A 10,546-nucleotide genomic window follows, 5' to 3' on the forward strand; every position below is an offset into this window, starting at 1 on the left:
AGACATTTCTACTTTCATCAGACAAGTTTGGGTCCAGTTGTCTGAAACAGAGTGCTGTGGCTGAAACACCTTCCATTTCTCCTCTCACCTCCAAGAATACATGCCCATCCCCAGCCTAGGAGCAGCAGATTGGATGGAAGTCACAAGAGTCCTCACTGTATCAGCCTTCATGCTCTGTTTGCAGTGATCTCTAAGCTGCATCGCCCCAGCTGAGCATGCTGAAATGGTATATACTGTGCACTTGTATCTTTTCATTGTCAATACCTGAACGTCTCTTGGAGTAATATGTAATGATGACATTGCAGTTGATGAAGGTGTCCACTGCCACTATCATGCCCTTCTTCATTATGAAGCTGTGATATCAAGTTACTGGCTAGGTCAGGTATTTACAGCAGGATATTTAATGCCACACTGTACGGTAAAGAAAAAGACTATGCTACCTGTCCCTTCAGTGGCAACTGGCTAGACCAAGATGACCAAATTGAGCTAAAGTGTATGACAGAAGATAGCAAATAATTGTACAGGAACCTAAGTGAATGTTAGAACAGAAAGTAAATGACAAACATAAATTATTACATTACTGTATCAGAAACTGTATTAAATTCTTTATATGTGCTTGTCTCTCTGTTTTTGTAGAGTCCTACAGCTTTGTCAGTACAATGGATCCTACTCAAACATGAATATTTTTGTCTCCAAATTCAGCTCCTTAGAGCTGTTCTATAAATTAGGGTTTAGGTCTTGAACAAGAAGAAAGGTGGAAGGACTGGATGACTATTTCTTTGCATGCCAGCTTTCCATCCCCTTTAGATTTGCTTCACAAAGTTCATGTCACCTAAGAAAGCTCTGAACCAGTGTGGAGTGGGGATGGCGATTCTAAGCAGGGGCCCTAGTATGACTGTCTTCTGCTTGGATGTCTTCTTTATCCCCTCCTTGCATTTGCCCTTTCTACCTGGCCTATACCTGTTCACTGCTCATTGAGTTTCAGGAGGCCTGACTGCTCTGCCTGACAGCTCTGCCAGACAAGTACAGCTGCTCTGAAGATGGACATCATCTCCTCCAAGCTTAAATATTTGAGCCAAGGTATAAGCCTCCAAATGTTTGTTAATATAGAGTCAATGTTTACATCTAGTCCTTCACCATGTAAAGTTGAATGCAACATACTAATTTTTGAAATCCCTCAGAAAATGTTTATTATCTCTTGAAATACAGATTTTAGCCTCCTAGGTCTTTCCTTAAGAGTATGTTCAGGTCTGTGAGGCAGGGGAGCTTCCACATGTTCCTGGCAACATGGTGAAGGTGAGAAGGTAATCCTCAGTCTCCTGTTGGATCTTAGCTGAGGTCTCTTGGTCTCTGGGTGACAAAGCTTGCATTCCTGTTCCTGTGAGGCTCTAATAACCTCTGATGATGTTTAATGTAGCTGGGGAGAGAAAAACCATCCCTCTTTCAACAGAGTACATACCGGAAGATTTCCTTCAGCTGATTTGGTCCTACTGGGTGTTTTCTAGCTGTAGATTCCAAGCCTCTCACCAGATCCTCCATCCAGTTCACTGACCTGCTGACCCACTCTCTGTGGCTGTACCCCAGGTTTGCACAGAGCAATCAAAAGAAAACATCCTCCAGGATCTTGGAAGTGGAGAATATGACCAAGAGCTCATCTCTAAATTCAGTGTTACTCTCGCTCTTTTAATTCACCTGATGCTCTTAGAAACTAATTCAATTTTCAGTTATCAAGAGAGGAAATGTGCATGACTACAACCTATGTTTAGGCTAGCAAAAGGCTCATGTTCTAATTCTTATAGATTTATATGAAGTAGCCTAGAAACTGATGCCAAAGAGACAATTATCAAAGTGGGACAGCCAATGAGGTTGCAGATGCTTTGACTATGCATCATTTTCTTGGTAACCTCATGGAATGAAGCTCATACCCAGATTTTATATTACCTTAGTCTTGAAACTGTACTTTTCACGCACTTGCTCTTCTTTGCAGATGCTCTTGGCTTCCAAGCAGAGTGATTACCCCATGAATAGGGAATCCCTCCATGCCAAAGCATTCCAGTGCATGAGAATTAAGCTAGTTAGAATTTTATGCATTTTTTCAGTCTGTTTACTAAATGGAGCCTAAATTAAACAAGTGAGCCCAACATATGGGAGAAAATATTCAGTACTTTATTTGAAATTTCCCTCACCACATTTTCCACTCAGAAAGCCTGTCAGTTTGCCTCTGATGTACCACCTTCTGCCCACACATTTGGTCAGCCTTTCCTTGGGGTCTTATCCTAGCTATATTAGCTTTCTAGGTTGCATAAGGATTATCACAAACTTGGAAGATTAAAACACCCGTTTATTATCTAATTATTTCCATGAGTCTTATGTCCGGACACAGCCTACCTGGGTCTTTTGCTCAGGGTTCCACAAATATTTGAGGTGTCAGCTAGGCTGTGTTCTCATCTGGGGTCAGGTAGAATTTACTTCCTTAGGTAGAACTAGGGACCTAGTTTTTCAATGGCTATTGGCAATAGGCCTCATATCTTAGAGGCCTCCCACAGGTTTATTTCCACATGCAATTCCTTGTTGTGGCTACTCATTTCACCAACCCAGGAAGGAGACATTTTCTTCCCAATCTGAGACAGATCTGTATATAACAAAACATAACATAATTGTGGGAGTGAATCCCATCATCTTTGCCATGTAACAACATAATCAAAGGCATGACATTCCATCAGTTGGAACATTGGAACATTCCTTGTTGCCATATTCAATTTGTTGGAAATAAATAACAAGTTCCATCCACACTCAGGGGGAGGTGTTAGACAATGACTTGTATACCAGGAGGTGGGAATTCTTGGTAGTCACCCAAGGGTCTGCTCACCATAGTGGTCTAGATATTAAGATGTTTGAGCTCCTTATGTAAATCTGCGCTTGTTCTATTTACCCTTCATTTGTTTGAGGCAAACTGCTGGGAACTATCCTCTACTTTCTCCCCCAGGCTGAAGTTTCAATGCCACGGAATTCCCAGGAGTAAGTATCTTGTCTATTTCCAAATTCTAACCTTAGCAATGGAGCTGGTGTGAGTTTGAGTGATCTCTCCTTTACATACTAGAAATCAAGGGCTCCACAAAAGCTAGTCCTCTGCGTTTGTCAGACCTGGGATAGGCACATGGACAGGGCTCAATAAAACCTTAAGAACAATCTATGGAGGAATATTTTATGTCTTCTACTACATGTTACTCACCAGGGTCACCCCTTGACTTTATTGCCCCACACTGGATGGGATTTCATAGAATGAAATGTTGGATCAGACCAGGTTTTCATATTGGGTTTAAAAGATGATGATTGGAAACATCATCTCAGGGACCCCCATGCAAAGCATGGGCAAGTCAGTATGGCAGAACTTGTTCTAATTCCATTTCTACTATTTATTTATTAATATTTACATATCACAGCCCCATCTATGTCTTTATTTTAAGAAACATTAAATTTATTTTTGCATAAAATTGTTAGAGCATGTTAGATGGTCATCACATCTTAAAATTTTTAGACCCTGTGGTTCTGATAACTTTGTCCTCTGTCAACCCCATTTCCTTCCTACCAGGTACTAGCTTTCTCCACTAAGAGGAACATATTTAAATAGATAATTGGTGATACATTAACTCACTAAGCTCCATCCTTATACAAAGTTTTTCATGGATAAACTGAGGGTACAATGAGTCATAGGGATGGAATTGACCATTCCATCTTGCACAGTAATACAGAGAATGTCATAGAGAGAATGCAAGTTCCTGATTTCCATATAAGCTTTGTCATCTCACCAAGCTGCCATCCTGATGTATGCTATGATCCTATTCAACATTTCTTGTCTTCAAACTGTTTTTCTAACAATTAGAGCATTTTTACATTATCGTTCCCAAAATATAATGTGCTTTCCATAAAAATCTTTATGCTAATTAAATTGAAGGGAGAAAAAAAGAATAAGGTTTGCAGTATAAAATAATGATCCAATGCATTGATTATATCCTATAGACCAATTATGCTGCTGCCAAAGATCAAAGTCACCTGGAATTGCCATTTGTACCTACCTACACTGACCTTTGTTAAAATAAATTTTGTGTTAAACAGCAATATATTGGCATAGTAGTTCAGTGAGGATAAGATCTGCATATGAAAATAATTTCATGCAGCAGTCATAATAATAACACCTGGCAATCAGGTATGATTTTCTCTGACTTTGAAGATGCAACAATTCTCAGAATCTAATGGCAGGGAGGCAAGTTTTACAGAGTGGTGATACAAAGAAATTGGGAAACCTCTCTCCCAGAGAGGCAGCTATTAAGTTAGTCAAAATTAGCAAAAAAAAAAAACCATTTAGGGTTTGTGGAGATTGACAACAAATTGAGTGTTTATAAAAAAAATCCACAGAAACTCAGTAAGATGAGTGTGATGCTGTGGTATTTATGCTAATAACTGCACCTGCACCCTTCTTCATATCTCCTTCTTGTGTAAGAGTTGTCTCTGTGGGCTTGACAGCCTACTTGCAGTTCCTACCTACTCCCTGCCCCCAAATTGTTATGGAGGAAGTGTTATTCCAGGTGGTTTTGAATATCAACAGATTGCATTTTCTATAGACCTGTACTGCATACGGTCCATTTAGAGTAGGTGGTGACAGCCAGATGGCAATGCCCATTTTCCCAGTCCCAACTCCCACAAAGATTGGAGAATCTGGGTAGAGAAGCTTGTGAAGTGTTAAGTCCCCCTCTACCATACAGCTCTGTATTACAGGACAGTTTTCCAGTGAGTTCTGCAGATAAATGGCAAATTCCATCTCCCTTAGCTTCCTAGCATAGAAATGTCAACACCTTTAGGATAATTAACAGGTCCCATTCTCCCTGACCATAAAGATTTATATGGAGAAGTGATGACGGCCAAACAGCCCAGCAGTGGCACAAATTCCCATGTGGCACTACAGAGACATGGCTCCTAATTCACTGGGAGAATATAGGTGAGATGCCAGGAAATAACAATCCCTTCACCATTTCCCACTCTGGGAAGCAGAGGTTCTGCCTGGCAAAAGGTCAGAGAAAGCAAAAAAGACAGTTAATACTCTGTTCTTGTCAAGGGCCCCAAGTTCAACTGTTTTGGCTGTGAAGCAGTTTATGTCCTAGGGGATTGGCAAAGTCAGCTAGGAATTAGTGAAGGCTCACTTCTAAGTGTGATGCCAATAAAGACAGACTAACAGAGGCTTAATGAGGAAATCATAGAAAGAGGGACAAGAGTGCTTAATGAAAAACAGTTATCCTTGTTGACTAGGAAGATTGCATACATGTAAGGCTCCACTCTCTGAGGAGTGACTGGAGAATGTACTCTTGAGATACAAATCTTTGGCTAAGTATGGGGAGAATTTATAATCTCCTTCAATAAAGAAACACTGTCCAAGCTACATACAGATATACTGGTAAAAGGTGAGAATCATACTATTCCAGTGGGCAACAATCTCTGCCCAATTAGTGACTAGCAACTAAACAGTATTGAGTGAAGACAAGCTAGAATATTAAAAAAAAATGAGAAACAAAAATTAGAGTTGGATATCAGAGAGCACTCTGCAGGGAAAATGGATTTCAATGAATGACTTCAGCCAAATAATTGCAATGAAATAGTAGCAACAAGCTGGGGAGAGGGAAACCATATCTAGAATTTAAATATATAATCCAACGTGTCTAGTCTTCATCAAAAATTTATGACAACGTAAAAACAGAATCTGCCTTCGAGAGGACAGAGATGTTGGGCTTATCAAACACAGATTTTAAATATCAATTAAAATATTAAAAAATCAAATAAAATAATGTTTAATGAATTAAAAGATCTTAGGATGATAAATGATTCATCAAATAGAGGATATTAATATAAAGATATAAGTTCTAAAATAACTGAGTGGAAATTCTGGAGTTGAAAATATAATAACCCAAATAAAAAATCCATTATAGAGACTTAACAGTGGATTTGAGCTGGCAGAAGAAGTAATCAGTAAACTGGAAGATAGATGTATAGAAATTAGACAATCTGAAATGCAGAAAGTGAAAGAAATGAAAAAATGTTGGGCATAATTAAGCACACCAAAGTACAAATTAGAAGAATACCGGAAAGAGAAGAAAAAAAGAAAAGAAAAGTAAAAGTATTCAAATAAATACTCAAAACATCCTAAATTCCATGATAAACATTAACCAACACTTCCAAGAAATTCAACACAAAGATGTCCACACCTAGGCACACCATAGTCAAAAGAGAACTCTTGAAAGCATCAAGAGAAAAGTCATATACAAAGGAATGTAATAATATTCACAACTAACTTAGACACAATGGAGGCCTGAACTCAATAGGATTATATATTCATTATGTAAAAAAATATTGCATAATAAGGCAAAACTCTAACAAATGATTATTATACCTAGGAAATCTACACTTCAAAAATGAAGCCAATCATATAGATTATGGTGATGAAAGCGTGTCTATACACTTAGGTTGGATTTATGATGTGTGAATAAAACTGCTTAAAACTGAACAGAATAAAATGGGTGCTAGAGAAAATGCAGAGAAAGAGCTGTACCTGTTCATTGTCAGTAGGAAAACTGAGAGGTGCAGCCTCTTAGAAGGCAGTGTGGTGGTTCCACTGGGTTGGGGTTTCCATATGATCCTGCAATCCTGTTGCTTGGTATATACCTGGGGGAGCTGAGTGTGGGGACATGAATGGATATTTGCACACAGTGTTTATGGCAGCAGTGCTCATGATCCACAATTGATGGAAGTGGCCTAAGGGTACAATGACTGAGGAATGGAAGGGGGAACTATGGTGTATACATACAATGGACTTCTGAGTGGCTGCAAGAAGGAACGAAGTTGTGAGGCATGCAACTAGATGAATGAAACTTAAGAACTGTATGTTGAATGAAATTTCAGGAACAAAAAGACAAATATTATTATGCCTCAATCATATGGATAAACTATAATATAAAACTGGGTGAGGGGTTGCAAGGGTAGTTCAGTGGAAGAATTCTTGCCTGCCATGCAGGAGACTCGGGTTCAATTCCTGGTTCATCCCCAAAAACATACAAGTAAAAAAAACAAACAAATATTCAACAAATGGTGCTGCAATAATGGGATGCTCACATGGAAAAATAATGAAATGTGACCCTTCATACAAAAAATAAATAAATAAAAAATAAAAATAAAAATTAAATTAAGTGAAAAAATTCAATGAACTGAAGTTTAGAACATAGGTTATCATCTTGTGGCCTACTGCAAAGGGTCCTGGATTGTAAGTTCTTACAACAGTCACATATATTCAGGAGGTATAACTGTTAATTCTAAATTCTGGGATATTGAGGTGTTTGTATAGAACCTGGTCATTCTCAGAGACTTCGGCTATCTTTGTGACATCTGAGACTCAGCATTAGAGCTCTGAAGCTATGAAAGTAAGCAGTACCCCATATAGGAGCCATTAAAAAGTTGAAAATGTGAGAAGACTTCAACTGGAGGTATGAATGAAGCTGATCCTGATAGGACTAAGGTAAATCAGAATATAGGGTAAAGGATGATATCATCCATATTTTAAAAGTACAAGTTATCTGTGAGACTAAAAGGATGTCTATTTTGTGCAAAATGCATATTTGCATAGTTCATTTCCTAATTTAACTAGTGTGGTCAGTTTACTTGAATACCTTAAGTATATGGAATCTTGAATAAGGCATGAGATTTTCTTGGCTGGTCCAGGTAAGTGTGATGCCCTGATATATCCCAGAGAAATTTGGACAGTGAATTAAAAAAATTTGCAAAGTCCACTTGGAGGGTCTGAGGGGAAAAGAAGAAATATTCAAATTCTGATATTCTCACAAGCAGTGGGGACAACCAAATCAATAGGCCGAGCTTCAATCTTGGAGTTAGCCCCTATGACACTTATTCCGGCAAAGGATAGGTTAACCCTACTTAAAATCAGGCCTAAAATCAACTCCAGAGAACCTCTTTTGCTGCTCAGATGTGGCTTCTCGCTAAGTCAACTCTAGGTGAACACACTGCCCTCCTCACTACATGGGACATGACTCCCAGGGGTATAAATCTCTCTGGCAATGTAGGACAGAAATACTGGGATGAGCTAGTATTGATCCCAGCTAGTATTGATCCCCTGATCCCAGCATCAAGGCATTGAGAATACCTTTTTGACCAAAAAGAGGAAGAGAGAAATGAGATGAAATAAAGTTTCGATGACTGAGAGATTTTAAATTTTAAAGTTGAGAGGTTATCCTGGAGGTTTTTCGTATGATATAGATAACCCTTTTTAGTTTATGGTGTATTGGAATGGCTGGAGGAAATTACCGGAAACTATTGAGCTGTGTTCCAGTAGTCTTGATTCTTGGAAACAATTATATAAAGATAAAGCTTTTACAATGTGACTGTGTGATTGGGAAACTTTTGGGTCTGATGCTCCTTTTATCCAGGGTATGGACAGATGAGTAAGAAAACATGGATAAAAAATAAACAAATAGTAAGAGGGACAAAGGGCAAAATAAATTGGGGAGATAGGAAATACTAGTGGTTAATGAGAGGAAGGGTTAAGGGGTATGGTATGTATGGATTTTTTTTTTTATTTATTTTTCTGGAGTGGTACAAATGTTCAAAAAATGATCATGGCAATGAATACACAACTATGCGATGCTATTTTGAGCCATTGATTGTACACCCTATATGGAATGCATATATATGAAGATTTATCAATAAAAACATATGAGGAAAACAAAAACATAACAAACAAAAATTGCATGATGCATATAACCTAGAGTCAAGTTTACAGAAAATGGATTGATTGATCGACAGACAGACATAGTGATAGATAGATGGATAGATAGATGGATCCATGGCTAGTAGATTAGACAATATGATAAATGTGGTAAAATGCTAAAATTTATGAATCTGGGTCTCTAGAGGGGAGGAATATGTTGGTGTTCTCTGTATGGGATTTATATAATTTTTGTAACTGTACTATATATTTGAAAATAGTACTAAATAAGAGGTTCAAAATACTAAAAATTAAATTGAAAAAAAAAAAGAAAAAGGAGTCCAAAATAAGCATTAAAAGAAAAACTTTTCATGCAATTTAGGATCTCATAGCTTTATTGAGCACTTCACTAATCAGGCAGCATCTTATTCAGAAAGTAGAAGGGTTCTCCACTAAGGGGCTGGAAAGGGGGAGTTTATATAGGGAAAATGTTGAAGCAAGTGAAGAAGTGTTCTGATTGGATAGTGCTATGTTTCTATTTTACACTGGGTGATCTTACAAAGTGGGGAGGAAATACGCATTGTTTAGTGTGGTTTGCTTGTCCATTCTGATAAGCTATCTCTGCTGAACTGAAACATACCTGTAGGGGTGTGTTCCATTTTCACAGAAAGCCTCTGCAGGTCAAAAGCTTTTTTTTTTCTTTTGGAAAATCCCTTCTTGGAGAGGGGGCCCTCCTGGTAACACTCAATGTAGGTGGTCATTTCATTTTACTTAATGTAAGACATTCCTAGATAAACAAAAACTGGGACACATTTTGCTATAATACCAAAATGCAAAAGAAATTCTTCAGGCCTAGAGTAATGACAACTGACAGTAATTTGAATCCCTATAAAAATAAAGAGAACTGCTAAGTGTAATTATGTAAAGAATTGTAAAAACAGCATAATGCCATATTTCCTCTCCTTTCTTCTCTTAATTGACTTAGAAAATAGTTGCATACAATGATATGCATGCAATTGTATTGTTGGGCCTATATCATATAGAATCACAATATATTTGGCAATACTGACACAAAGGAGATGGGTGGGTACAAAGCTACATTGGGTAAGGAAGAGACACCACGTAATAACTTGAATCCAGGAAAAGAAATGAAGACATTTTTATGAAATATAAATATATATTAAATAAACTCTATAAATATACATTTTGTGTCTTTTCTTATCTTAGTTTCCAAAAAAAACCCATAAAATTAAGTAAAGTAATACTTATAACAATATAGTAAGGCAAATATTTATAACAAGCATGGCACAAAAAAGGAGGAAGAAGGTATATAGAAACATAGGAATGATGTTTCTTTATATTAATGGAATTAGTAGTATAAATTGGGTAGAGTCTAATAAATAAAGAAGTATATTGTAAGCTTTAGTTCAAGCATTAACAAAATACGTAAAGTAAAATCCATTAAAAATGTTGCAGTAAAAAATATTCAGTTAATGCAAGAGATGTTAGTGAAGGAAGGGAAAAGAACTGAAACATATATGAGACATAAAGAAAACTAAACTCAAAATGCCAGACATAAATCCAATCATGTCAATAATTTAAATTTAAATGGCTTAAACAATTCAATGAAAAATTAGAGAGTTTATGACTGGTAAAGAAACAAGATCCAACAATCCCCTGACTACAGAAGACACATTTTAGAATCAAAGCTACAAATAATCTGAAAGTAAAAGGATGAAAAAATTATATGCCATGAAAACAGCAACATTAAGAGAGCTGGAGTGA

This window comes from Tamandua tetradactyla, chromosome 3, assembly GCF_023851605.1.
Source record: "Tamandua tetradactyla isolate mTamTet1 chromosome 3, mTamTet1.pri, whole genome shotgun sequence".
Taxonomy (NCBI): domain Eukaryota; kingdom Metazoa; phylum Chordata; class Mammalia; order Pilosa; family Myrmecophagidae; genus Tamandua; species Tamandua tetradactyla.